Genomic DNA, 13,105 nt, shown 5'->3' on the forward strand with positions numbered 1-13,105 from the left:
CTGCCCTGCCCTGCCATCCCCTCCCGCTAAACCTTACGAGTCTGAGGGTTGCAGGGTTAGAATCATAGAATCACAGAATCCTAGAGTTGGAAGGGGCCATACAGGCCATCTAGTCCAACCCCCTGCTCAACGCAGGATCAGCCCTAAGCATCCTAAAGCATCCAAGAAAACTGTGTCTCCAACCTTTGCTTGAAGACTGCCAGTGAGGGGGAGCTCACCACCTCCTTAGGCAGTCTATTCCACTGCCAGCTTTGGGTTAGGAAATACCTGGAGGTTTCAGGGGTGGAGCGTGAGGTGGGCCATGTTATGGAGCTGCTTGTTTAAGACAGCAGAGTTTTGCCCAGTTGAAGAAGTGTGATCCTGATTGTGGTAAATACATCTCCCAAGAAGTATCTGGCAAAAAAACAATAACTAGATAAACTGACACATATTCAAGTAGCTCCAGTTCATATTCGAGTGGCAGACCGCTGAAAGGAGAAAGAGAAGCCTAATCCAGAGGATGCATTTGGTATCACCAATGGACAGCTTGCCCAGCATCGGGTGTGGGAGAATGCAAGCATTGTCTGTACAAGAGACACCTGCAGAGACATGTGTTTCCATGGAAGGCCATGTGGAAAGAGGGAAAGGGCAAAGGGAGGGGGAGAGAGGAGGGAGCCAGAGGACTTCAGGAGAAGACAAATAGAGCGATTCCATGAATGGAGATAAGACCTTCAGTATACATCAGGGGTGGCCAAACTGTGGCTCTCCAGATGTCCATGGAGTACAATTCCCATCAGCCCCCAGGGGCTCTTGGGAATTGTAGCCCATGGATATCGGGGGAGCCAAAGTTTGGCTGCCCCTGGTCTACATCCTTAATGTGGAGCTCCCCACACCTGCAATATGCAGGCATGCTGAGTCACTCACGCCAACAGGGGTTTGGGGAGGAGAGGGACCTCAGCACAATATTTTTTCCCTGGGGAAAAATAGACCCTACTGAGGTCCATCCCAAGCCCTCCTTCCCCAGGATTCACCCCCCAAATCTCAAGGCATTTCTCAAGCTGAAATCCACAACTATGTGCACATCAAAGAAGAATCCAAAGAAGAGTCTAGAGACCCTTGATTCAAGGGGTCAAGAGTGTTCACTGACGTTTAGCATCCGAATCAAAATCTGAAGTGCCCTATGCACCGAGTTCTCTCCCTCTAGAAAGGGAGCCTCGTTCTAGAATATTGTCACAGTAGCTTCTATTCCTATTTTGCTCACCAAACCTCTTCTCTTGATTATCCCCCAGCCTTATTATTCACCCAGCACAGCATCAGTCATGTTTTATTACGAGAGAGTTTAACAATATCCTTTCCTTCGTGCTAAATCTCTCTTTTCTCTTGGTATTAAAACATGGCCTTAGAACAAGGGCAGACGTGCAAAACTCTTCCTCAAAGGGGTGAAGTTTCGCATTGTTTTGACAGCTTACAAGGATCTTGCCAAGGCGTCACTGGAGAATGACCTAGCGGTGGAATGATCTGGCATTAGAAGCAAGTATTAACCGGAGACTCATCAGCTTCTGAAATCAGGATCCTTCCTGCTACCCTAATTTGATAGACTTTGACATTTACCAGGTATGCTTTTAAATGCCGTGCTAATTGCAGGAAATGCACCGGGGGAGCTGGGAAATGCAATCTCATTGTACATATTTTACCACTGAGAATGATAGGCATGCATGCACAGTGCTGTCAAATCACAGCCAACCCCTTCTGGGGATTTTCAAGGCAAGAGTTGGTTTATCATGGCCTGTAGCAACCCTGGACTTCCTTGCCGGTCTCCCATCCAAATGCAGACCAGGGCTGACCCTGCTTAACTTCCAAGATCTGATGAACTCAGGCTAGCCTGGGCGATCCAAGTCGGGGTAGAAGTACAGAGGATTTTTGCCATTGCCTTCCACTGCACAGTGACCCTCAAATTGCTTGCAGGTCTCACATCCATTGCTTAAACCTGCTTAGCTTCTGAGATCTGAGAAGACTAGGCTAGCCATCCAGTTCAGGGCACTGAACAGAGTGTTGATTCTATCATGTGTTAATAACAAAGAAGGGCATGTGAACGTAAGCAATTTGCATTTGTGGGGATGGAAGTTTCCAAGTAAGGGCCCTTTGAATGTAAAAACTTCTCAAGTGGATTTTATCCTGCCCTTCTTCCAAGTTGTTCCAAAGAACGCAGGCATGTGGCATGTCTGCCTGGTAACCCTGACCTGGATAGCCCAGGAAAGCTCAATCACATTGTATCTTGGAAGCTGAGCATAGAATCAGAGAACCATAGAATCATAGAGTTGGAAGGGGCCATGCAGGCCATCTAGTCCAACCCCCTGCTCAACGCAGGATCAGCCTAAAGAATCAAGAAGGATTGATCCTGGCTAGTTGTTGGATGGAGTTCCCCCAAGGAACTCTAGGGGTCCTGACACAGAGGAGGCAGGCAAATGACCTCCAAACATCCCTTGCCCAGCTGCCAGATAAGGATCTTCTGACTACATTATACACATGCCATGCGATAAATAAATTCAGTCATTATATATCCGTGAGGTGGGCTAGACTGACTGTGTGACTGGCTCGAGGTCCCAACAGAGGGGAGAGTTGAACCCGGGTCTCAAGATCCTAGCACTACATTCTAACCACGATACCACATTTGGAAGAGTGTTCCACCTGGTTGGGACTAAGGTTGAAAAGGCCCTGACCCTCCTTTGGGCTGCAGATCCTAAACAGATTTTGGTCTGCTAATCTGCTACTTTGGTGTAGTGGTTAGGAGTGTGGACTTCTAATCTGGCAAGCCAGGTTCAATTCTGCACTCCTCCACATGCAGCCGGCTGGGTGACCTTGTGCTCGCCACAGCACTGATAAGGCTGTTCTGACTGAGCAGGAATATCAGGGCTCTCTCAGCCTCACCCACCTCACAGGGTGTCTGTTGTGGGGAGAGGAAAGGGAAGGCGATGGGAAGCCGCTTTGAGACTTCTTCGGGTAGAGAAAAGTGGCATATAAGAACCAACTCTTCTTCTTCTTCTTCTTCTTCTTCTTCTTCTTCTTCTTCTTCTTCTTCTTCTTCTTCTTCTTCTACATCTGGGATTGCATGCTCTTTGGGAGATGTAAAAGGAATGCTGGTGTAAAAGGAATGCCCAGACCACTTAGGGTCTGCCCAGACCACTACCAAAACCTTGAACTTGATCTGGTCTCCAATCTGGAGCCAATGCAAGGAATACCACTATTAAGGGTAATTAAATAAAAATATTATTATTTACAAATTATTTATTTGTAAATAAATAAAAATACCTTTAATCCTTATAATTTTGTCTATGTATTCTTGGACTCCTTGTGATTCTTGTGATCCCTGTAATTTAATTATTTTTAATTTATATAATTATTTAATTCATTTAATTTATATACTGCCCCTCCCTGTGACATCTCAGGGCAGTGTTCATGGAATGGTAGAACAAGTACATTTAAAATGGAATGTAAACATTTTATTTTATATCCCTCCATTGTGTCTGATCTTTTTTCATTTTTTCCCATTCAGTTGCAGCCAACTCATGGTCAACCCAGAGGGGTTTCTCGGCAAGAGACCTTCAGAGGGGGTTGCCTTTGCTTGCCTCCGTGTTGCAGCCCTGGACTTCCTTGGGGGTCTCCCACTCAGATGCTGACCAGGATGGACCTTGCTGTGTATCCAAGATCGGACGAAATTGGACTAGTCCTGATCAATTAATCTTTATTGTACGGTCATTTAGACCAAAATTTCAGATGCACAGATTCTATACAGTAGCAGTTTATAAAAAGGGAAGGTAATATGTGAAAAAGGTTAAAATGCATCAACAGTAAAAACTTAAAAACTTCTCAAGCATAAAAGTCAACAGTTAAAAAGCATCTCCTGATCAATGTATTAACCTCAGATTCGCCCACACTAGATGCTTTAGGCTAGTCAAGGGCCACCCTTTGCCTACCGATGCCAAAACCGAATTTTCAGTCAGACTGTCAAAGGACAGGTTCATCTTTGGAAACAGCTAGGACCAGTTGGGCAGAAACTCTTTATGGTGTGGGCCCACTCTCTTAGTGGTAGATAGAGCCTCTTTTTAGCAATCAGAAGGTTCAGTCCCCAGGTTCTCCACTTTACAGGTAATAGATGATGTGAAAGACCTTGACTGGAGGCCTTGGAAAGAGGCTGCCAGTCTGAGCAGACAACAATGGGTTTGATGGACCAAGGATTTGATTCAGTATAAGGCCACATCATAGGTTCATGTGAATAACCAGCTTTCCCTCCTATGTGTATAATGTTTGAGAGCCAGCTTGGCCTAGTGGTTAAGAGCAGCAGCCTCTAATCTGGACAACCAGGCTTGATTCCCCAGTCTTCCACATTAAGACAACTGGGTGTACTTGGGCTGGTCACAATTCTCTCAGAGCTCTCTCAGCCTCGCCTATCACAGGGTGTCTGTTGTGGGGAGAGGAAAGTGATTGGAAGCTGCTTTGAGACTCCTTCAGGTTGTGGAATGCAGGGCACAAAAAGCCAGCCTTCTTCTTCTTCTTCTTCTTCTTCTTCTTCTTCTTCTTCTTCTTCTTCTTCTTCTTCTTCTTCTTCTTCTTCTTCTTCTTCTATAATGGGGCATTACTACTGTACATGATGGGAATCTCTTATGGAAAATACAGTTCTGGCCTTCCAAAAGAGATGCTTTCCAATTCAGTGCCCAGAAAGGGCTGTGAAGGAAAAGAAGCATCCCCCAGAAATGAGGAGCTTGAAAATCTTGATTGTTGGAGGATGGGATTTCACTGAAATACATTCTTGGGCTTGAAATTGGAGGATAATTCCTTTAAAAATCTACTAATTGGAGATTTTAAACTGTGGTCTTTTGTGAGGTTTTAATGATTGTTATTTTATTTAAATTGTAAGCCACACGGAGTTCTGCAAGGAGGGAAGCTGTTTAAAAAATGTTTGAAGCAATACATACATAGACTGAAATATCTTTTGGTTTCCAAGCAGTGATAGTGTTAAATGTCTTCAAAAGTCATTTATTTATTTATAAATTTGATTTATATGTTCCCCATTCCACAGTGGGCTCAGGACAATCAACAGTAACAAACAAAAATAAATGTTAATGTAAAAGGTAAAGGTAAAGGTGTCCCCTGTGCAAGCACCAAGTCATGTCTGACCCTTGGGGTGACGCTCTCTAGCGTTTTCATGGCAGACTCAATACGGGGTGGTTTGCCAGGGCCTTCCCCAGTCATGACCGTTTACCCCCCAGCAAGCTGGGTACTCATTTTACCGACCTCGGAAGGATGGAAGGCTGAGTCAACCTTGAGCCGGCTGCTGGGATTGAACTCCCAGCCTCATGGGCAAAGCTTTCAGACGGCTGCCTTACCACTCTGCGCCACAAGAGGCTCGTAATGTTAATGTAAAATTGTTAAAAAACCAATAGGGTCTTAATTTAAAAGGACAAACCTGACAGTCTGTAGGTAAATCGCTTGAGAAGTATCATCGAGGTAGATCAAGAGGCCAAGGACAGACAAACAGGCGGACAAACAGACAGATTGGTTTGTTGAACTCACACACACACACATACCTTTAGCTGCTGCATACCTCTTTATTGGGTCAGGTCTCTTAAATGTATAGGGGGGATTCTTAAGAAGCAGAATCATTTCCAGTGTGTGCCAAATGCTGAAGATCATATCAGTGTTGGCTCACAAGTGCAAACAGCTCCAAAACCAAGATTTCTCAGCTGACACTTAATTGATTCCTAAGCAGCTTTCTCAGTCAGGCACCATTTTGACATCACCGTGCAGATGTTCACATGAAGCAAAGGACTCATGGATTTGTTTTCTTCCAACTTCTCACTCAAAAGACAGCCTGCAATGGAAACACTGATTATTCTGAAACCTTTTTGATCGTATTCCAAAACCCAAGTGAGGTGTGGAGAAAAATCTTTAGATTTTTTTAAATTCTTTTTTTTTCATTCTTAAAAAAAAATGTAATTAGATCTTTTGAGTCCTGTGCGAGTCTCTCCCATGTGCTAGCAGGGAGAACTAAGTAAATAACTCTCCTTGGCATCTGCATTTTAATTTAACTTTAATATAGGCATTCATACAGGGGACCTAACACTTCTTCTTTCTTATATTTGTATAAATAGATGTCACTCAAGCTGTCATTTCAAAGATCTGTGATGAGTGAGGTTCAGAAAATCTAGGGAAATGGGTTTAAAGCATCCAAAGTAAAGAAGGCTATTGTTTGAAATGTTTTCATTTGAATGCGTGGAAGTCGATGGTGTTCATTAGCACTAGATGGAGAAATTTGTGTGGCTCAAAGTACTCTGAGGACAAAAATTGTATTTTTTAACAAAGCTGGATATACACAATTATACTTAAGAGGAAAAGACAGGCCTCATTCTTAATAGAGTGGTAATTGTGTCTTCAGCTATGATGTGATGCAGGCTTCCCCGCCCCCCGCCCCCCCCCCCCCCAGGGACTCACCCGCCGCCTCTGCTGAGCGACCCTCTGCCTCCGGAGGGGGTGCCCTTTCAAAGCCCGTTCTTATGAGAGACTTTGAAGACTAGTCATAGAATAATAGAGTTGTAAGGGACCTCATGGGTCATCTAGTCCTACCCCCTGGACCATGCAGGACCCCCACTACCCCATTGCTCATCCACTGCTACCGCCTTAAGCCTTCAGAGAATCAGCCTCTCTGTCAGATGGCCATCCAGCCTCTGTTTAAAAATATCCAAAGATGGAGAATCCACCACCTCCCGAGGAAGCCTGTTCCACTGAGAAACCGCTCTAACTGTCAGGAACTTCTTCCGGATGTTGAGATGGAATTTCTTTTGAATTAATTTCATCCCATTGGTTCTGATCCGTCCCTCCGGGGCAAGAGAGAACAACTCTGCTCCATCCTCTATATGGCACCCTTTTAAATACTTGAAGATGGTTATCAAATCCCCTCTCAGTCATCTCTTCTCCAAGCTAAACAGACCAAGCTCCCCCAGCCTTTCCTCATACGTCTTGGTCTCCAAACCCCTCACCATCTTTGTTGCCCTCCTCTGGACACGTTCCAGTTTGTCTACATCCCTCTTCAACTGGGATGCCCAAAACTGAACACAGTACTCCAAGTGAGGCTGAACCAGAGCAGAGTAAAGTGGTCCCATCACCTCCCGTGATCTGGACATGATACTCTGTTTGATACAGCCCAAAATCCCATTTGCCTTTTTAGCCACTGAGTCACGCTGCTGACTCATGTTCAATGTATGGTCTACTAAGACTCCTAGATCCTTTTCTCACATGCTACTGCCAAGACAAGTCTCCCCCATCCTATATTGATTTGGTTTTTCCTACCTAAATGCAGAACTTTACATTTGTCCCAATTGAACTTCATTTTATTCAGTTTAGCCCACTTCTCGAGCCTATCAAGATCATCCTGTATTCTGATTCTGACTTCAGTTGTGTTTGTTACCCCTCCCAGTTTAGTATCGCCTGCATTCCCTCTAAACCCTCATCCAAATCATTTATAAAGATCACAGGCCCCAGGACAGATCCCGGGAGAACTCCACTTGTCACTCTTCTCCAAGAGGATGCTGAACTGTTAACAAGTTTACTTTGGTTACGATCTGTCAATCAGTTATCAATCCACCTCTTTCCATACTGCAGGGCTTTACGCACCGGGATCTTTGTTGCAAATTGGTCACTGAATGAAAAATCACCATTTAAAGTAGTGGAATTCGTCGTTATGCATACCTGCCTTTGTAGTGGAATCCAGTTGCGTTTTGTAGCGTTTCCCACAGGCTTCCGGTCTCGGCAGAAATCGCTAGAAAGGAAGCGCTATTGCCGAGCTGTCCCGCCCCTGGCCGTCAAGCAGCCAATGGGCAGCCGTTAGCATGCTCCCAAACAGCCCCTTTCCCTTTAAGAAAGGTTTTTAAAAAAAAACAGACCCATAGCAACAAATCTGGGTAGATTCGTTGCAACGGAGAGACCCATCCAGCTGCCTGGTGTGTTTGAGCTGTCGTTTGATCGTTTGATCGTTGCCACGCTGCCTCCGAGTGAAAAAAAAAATCCCCCCCCCTCACGGGCCCGATTTTCGGCTGAATGAATGTGTAAAAATTAATGGGAAAATACATCAGCAAACGGGCTTTTCTGTGGTTTGTGCTTAGTGACTAAAGGGGAAGGACTGAAGCCAGGGAAGCCTCTAAACAGAAGAGGCTTGCTGGTGCGTTTATCCCCGCTCGCTCGGAGAAAAAAAAATGGCGATCGCTTCGCCAGAAGATCGGAGAAGACAGCCAGGGGGAGGGACTTTGTAGAAACCGCAACAATGTTAACGCACAGGTCTTTTTCGCTAGTGTTGCAGATTGGTTGCAGGAGTGTATCGCTTTCCGGAGGGTGAATCCACTTTTGGGGATTTCCCTGAAAGCGCTACAAGGAAGCGCTTTTTGCAGATTGGTTTCAGGTGTGTGGCAGATTGTCGGCGACGTCGTGCGTTATGGCAAATCAATAGCGTTTTCAATTAGCAACCATTGTGCGATTTTGAAGGCGTGCAAAAAGCCAACAAGTTTACCAACTTGTCAAGAAGAATATCATGTGGACCCTTATCAAATACTTTAGTGAAATCCAGATAAACTATGTCCACGGCATTTCCCTGATCCAGCAAGGTAATCACAGTCTCAAAAAAAGAGATATGATTGGTCTGACATGATTTATTCTTGCGAAACCCGTGCTGAGTCTTAGAAATCACAGCTCTGTTCTAGCTGCTCAAGGACCAACTGTTTGATGATTTGTTCCAAAATTTTGCCAGCTACAGATGTCAAGCTGACGGGTCGATAGTTACCCAGATCCTCTTTTTTCCCTTTCTTGAGATGGGGGAAATCATCTGGCACCTCACCTGTTCTCTAAGAAGTGTCAAAAATAATTGAAAGAGCTTCAGAGATTACATCTGCAAATTCTTTTAGTTCCCTTGTTCATCTGGGCCAGAAGACTTTGTTACATTTAAAGAAACTAGGTGTTTGTGGACTGCCCCAACAGTGATCATAGGGCACCATTCACGTCTCCCCTTTTGTGTTATGTTTAGCATTTCTTGCTAGCCTAAGCTCATATTGAGCTTTAGGTTTTCTAACACTCCCCCTACAATTATTGATTATTTGTTTATACTCATCCTTGGTAATAAGGCCTTCCTTCCATTTCCTAAATGTGTTACCCAAATTGCTGGGGATAGCAAGAGGCTGGGTAACACAGGATCTTTACTACCAATTTTTACGGGGTCCTTTCCCTGGAAGAAACCCTTCTTAAATGAAGAAGACAAAAGCTTACACTCATGGGATTTATTTGGGGAAAATATTGGGATACACTCAAAACACACACAGAGCAAAAACATACATACACTAAGTTCTACAGGGGGACAAGTTACACTAAGTTCTACAGGGGGACAAGTTCAAGATACTGCACCTTTCTTGGATCCAAGCAGCCCAGACACAGGGTTGACGACATCAGGGGATGGACAGGATGCCGGGTGTGGACAACAACACACACACACATACAGAGGGTGTGCGCAAGGCTTGATATAGTGTTTGAAATTCCCGGGTCAGCCCCAGAGACTGCCCACTAGGAGGTCCGTGATTGTTGATTGGTCTCTAATATTATGCGTACCTGATAGGTCAGTTTGAACTGTGATGTCACTAGAGTGGGAAGTGTGTAGTAATCTCATCAAGTAGAACAATACCTTGGCTAGGTGTAATGTGTGGCTAATGGCCTTGTCTGTTTTATCAGGAAGGACTGGGGGAAGACATTTGGGGATAAGAGATGGTGCTAGACAGAAATTACACTGGGCAAGAGAGACAAACCAAGTTGCAGTTAGTACCTTGAAGGGATATTCCTTTCCTGTAGATAGTCTAATGGTCTTTGGCTGGGGGGGGGGGGTGATTTAGATAACGTGCACATTTAGCTCAGTCAGTTGGGCAAGAAGGAAATGTAAGAAATCTAGTGAAGCCCAAACAAGATGGAGACTTAGCCTGGCTTCCTAGGTTTCCTAAGGGGGCCCTACTGACTCCATAGTCAGTCTCTGCCAGGCTGGTTTCTGTGTGTGCCAACCTGCTCAGAGTCCAGTCATGGGCTTCTGTGCATGAAGGTATCTCTGTGTGAGGCACCCTTCCATTATGGGCTACCTCTAGGGTAACAAATGACTCTTTTTTATTCCACAAATCATTTGACAGCTGCTTATGGAACCAACTTGGCTGCCATAGGCTCCTTCCATCTTTCCTTCTCAAGGGAATTGTTTGTGATTGAGCCTTCAGTATTTCACTTTTAAGAAACTCCCAGCCCTCTTAGACTCCCATCTCTTTGAGTCTTTCTGACCACGGGACTCTACCCAACATACCTTTAAGGCTGTTAAAATTGGCTTTCCTGAAGTCCAGTGTATACGTACGACTACGTAAAGGTTTTCTCTTTCCCACAATTGAAAATTCCAAAAGCACATGGTCACTACTACCAAGTGTAGCCACTACTTCCACCTCATCTACCAGTTCTTCGCTATTGATGAAAATCAAGTCTAAAATAGCAGAGCCCTGATTCCCCTCTCTGCTTTCTGGGAAATGAAGCTGTCGGCAAGACAAGTTAAGAATTTAACGGAGTTTGCATTTTTAGCAGAGTTGGTCTTCCAACAGATATCTGGGAAATTGAAGTCACCCATGACCACTGTTTCCCCCTTTTCTGAAAATTGTGTAATTTGGTCCAGCAGTATCTCATTCAAGTCCTCTGACTGGTTTGGTGGTCTATGGCAGCGGTCCGCAAGCTTTTGCCCGCTGCGGACCGCTGCGGTGTGGTGGGGGGAGAGGGCAGCCCGGGGGCAGTCTGCACATGCGCGTTTGCGCCACCGCCATGCCGGCGGCTGCGGCTCCCCCTCCCGGCCCCTCCGGGCTGCCAGCAAATCGGCCGCTAAAGCTAAAGCTAAAGCGGCCGGTTAGCTTGCGGCTTGGCAAGCTTCTCTTCCCTCCCCTCCCGAAATAAGAAGCTTGCCGGGCCGTGAGCTAATTGGGCGCTTTGGCGGCCGATTTGCTGGCGGCCTGGCGAGCTTCTAGCTTCGGGGGGGGGAGGGAAGAAGGAGCCGCGGCCCGGCGCCGAGGCCTTCACAGCCCGGCACCGGGCCGCGGCCCATGGGTTGGGGACCGCTGGTCTATAGAAGTCCCCCACAATAATACCACTCTCATTTCCTACTCCTTTTATATTTACCAAAATAAAGGTTGTTTTCTTTTTTATGCTAAGGAAGTTTAAACTCAGGGTAATACTAGTAAATTATTTCAGCAAAGTGAAGTAGTCAATTGCTTCCAAAGTTCCATCTATTATTATTATTATTATTATTATTATTATTATTATTATTATTATTATTATTATTATTATTACCCACTGCTATCAGCAGAGCCGTCTCTGTGGTGGGCATAAGGTGACAGGTAATCCCTCAGATATGTGGGTCCCAAACCACAAAGGACCTTAAAGGTAAGAAGCAAAACCTTGAATATCCGGGCCCCCACTGGCAACCAATGCAGCTGCCTCAGGACAGGCTGGATATGGGCCCTCCAGGTGGGAAGGGTGCCCCACTGTTATTCCTGCAGCAAATGTATCAGCACCAGTTGTGCTCTGCCAAGGCAAATCCTTAAACTGGCTCTGATGCTACAAGTCCCTCGAAACCTTAGACCAGGCCTGATCACATGGGGATGAAATCGGCACTGGTTCAGTGACCATGCATCCTTGCCTTGGTGCCATGAATGTTGTCACATCTTCATGCTTGTCTTTGATTCTGTGCTATATCTTTGCCATATTGGTGTTCTGAGAGCCAGCTTGGCATAGCGGCTAGGAGTGCAAGCAGGGTTTGATTCCCCACTCCTCCTCCACATGCAGCCAGCTGGCTAACCTTGGGCTCACCACAGCACTGATAAAGCTGTTGTGGGGAGAGGAAAGGGAAGGCAACTTTGAGACTCTTTCGGGTAGAGAAAGGCAACATCTAAGAACCAACTCCTCTTCTTCTTCAGTAATTCAGTTGATGTTGTTTACTTGGATTTTAGTAAAGCTTTTGACAAGGTTCCCCATGATGTTCTGATGGATAAGTTGAAGGACTGCAATCTGGATTTTCAGATAGTTAAGTGGATAGGGAATTGGTTAGAGAACCGCACTCAAAGAGTTGTTGTCAATGGTGTTTCATCAGACTGGAGAGAGGTGAGTAGCGGGGTACCTCAGGGCTCGGTGCTTGGCCCGGTACTTTTTAACATATTTATTAATGATCTAGATGAAGGGGTGGAGGGACTACTCATCAAGTTTGCAGATGACACCAAATTGGGAGGACTGGCAAATACTCCGGAAGATAGAGACAGAGTTCAACGAGATCTGAACACAATGGAAAAATGGGCAAATGAGAACATGATGGAATTTAATAAAGATAAGTGTAAAGTTCTGCATCTGGGTCAGAAAAATGAAAAGCATGCCTACTGGATGGGGGATACGCTTCTAGGTAGCACTGTGTGTGAACGAGACCTTGGGGTACTTGTGGATTGTAAACTAAACATGAGCAGGCAGTGTGATGCAGCGGTAAAAAAGGCAAATGCCATTTTGGGCTGTATCAACGGAGGCATCACATCAAAATCACAAGATGTCATAGTCCCATTGTATACCACACCTGGAGTACTGTGTGCAGTTCTGTAGGCCTCACTTCAAGAAGGACGTAGATAAAATTGGTCACATATGCATGTGTAAAGAACTAAAAAGTCTCAGCTGACTATGGTGACCCCAGAAAGGGGATCTCAAGGCAAGTGAGAAGCAGAGGAGGTTTGCCATGGCCTTCCTCTGTACTCTTCTTTTGTGGTCTCTTCTCTGCTTACTTTCTGAGATCTGACAAGATTAGGTTCTGCCATGCTGCCTTCCTTCTCAAATTTGCCTACATATCTGCAATCACTTCTGAGTTTGCCCCCCCCCCCCTTGTGGTTCAGGTAGCCGATCTGATGCAGTATAAGGCAGCTTCATATGTTCACATGTTCCACAGTTCAGAAAGTTCCAAAGCTGTTCTGGTGTTCCTGGGTGCACACGTGTTGGTGACAGCCTCAGCACTAGCCAATAGGCACCTACAAAGCTGACTTTTTGCCCAACA

This window comes from Paroedura picta, chromosome 1 (assembly GCF_049243985.1).
Source record: "Paroedura picta isolate Pp20150507F chromosome 1, Ppicta_v3.0, whole genome shotgun sequence".
In the NCBI taxonomy this organism is placed as follows: Eukaryota; Metazoa; Chordata; class Lepidosauria; order Squamata; family Gekkonidae; genus Paroedura; species Paroedura picta.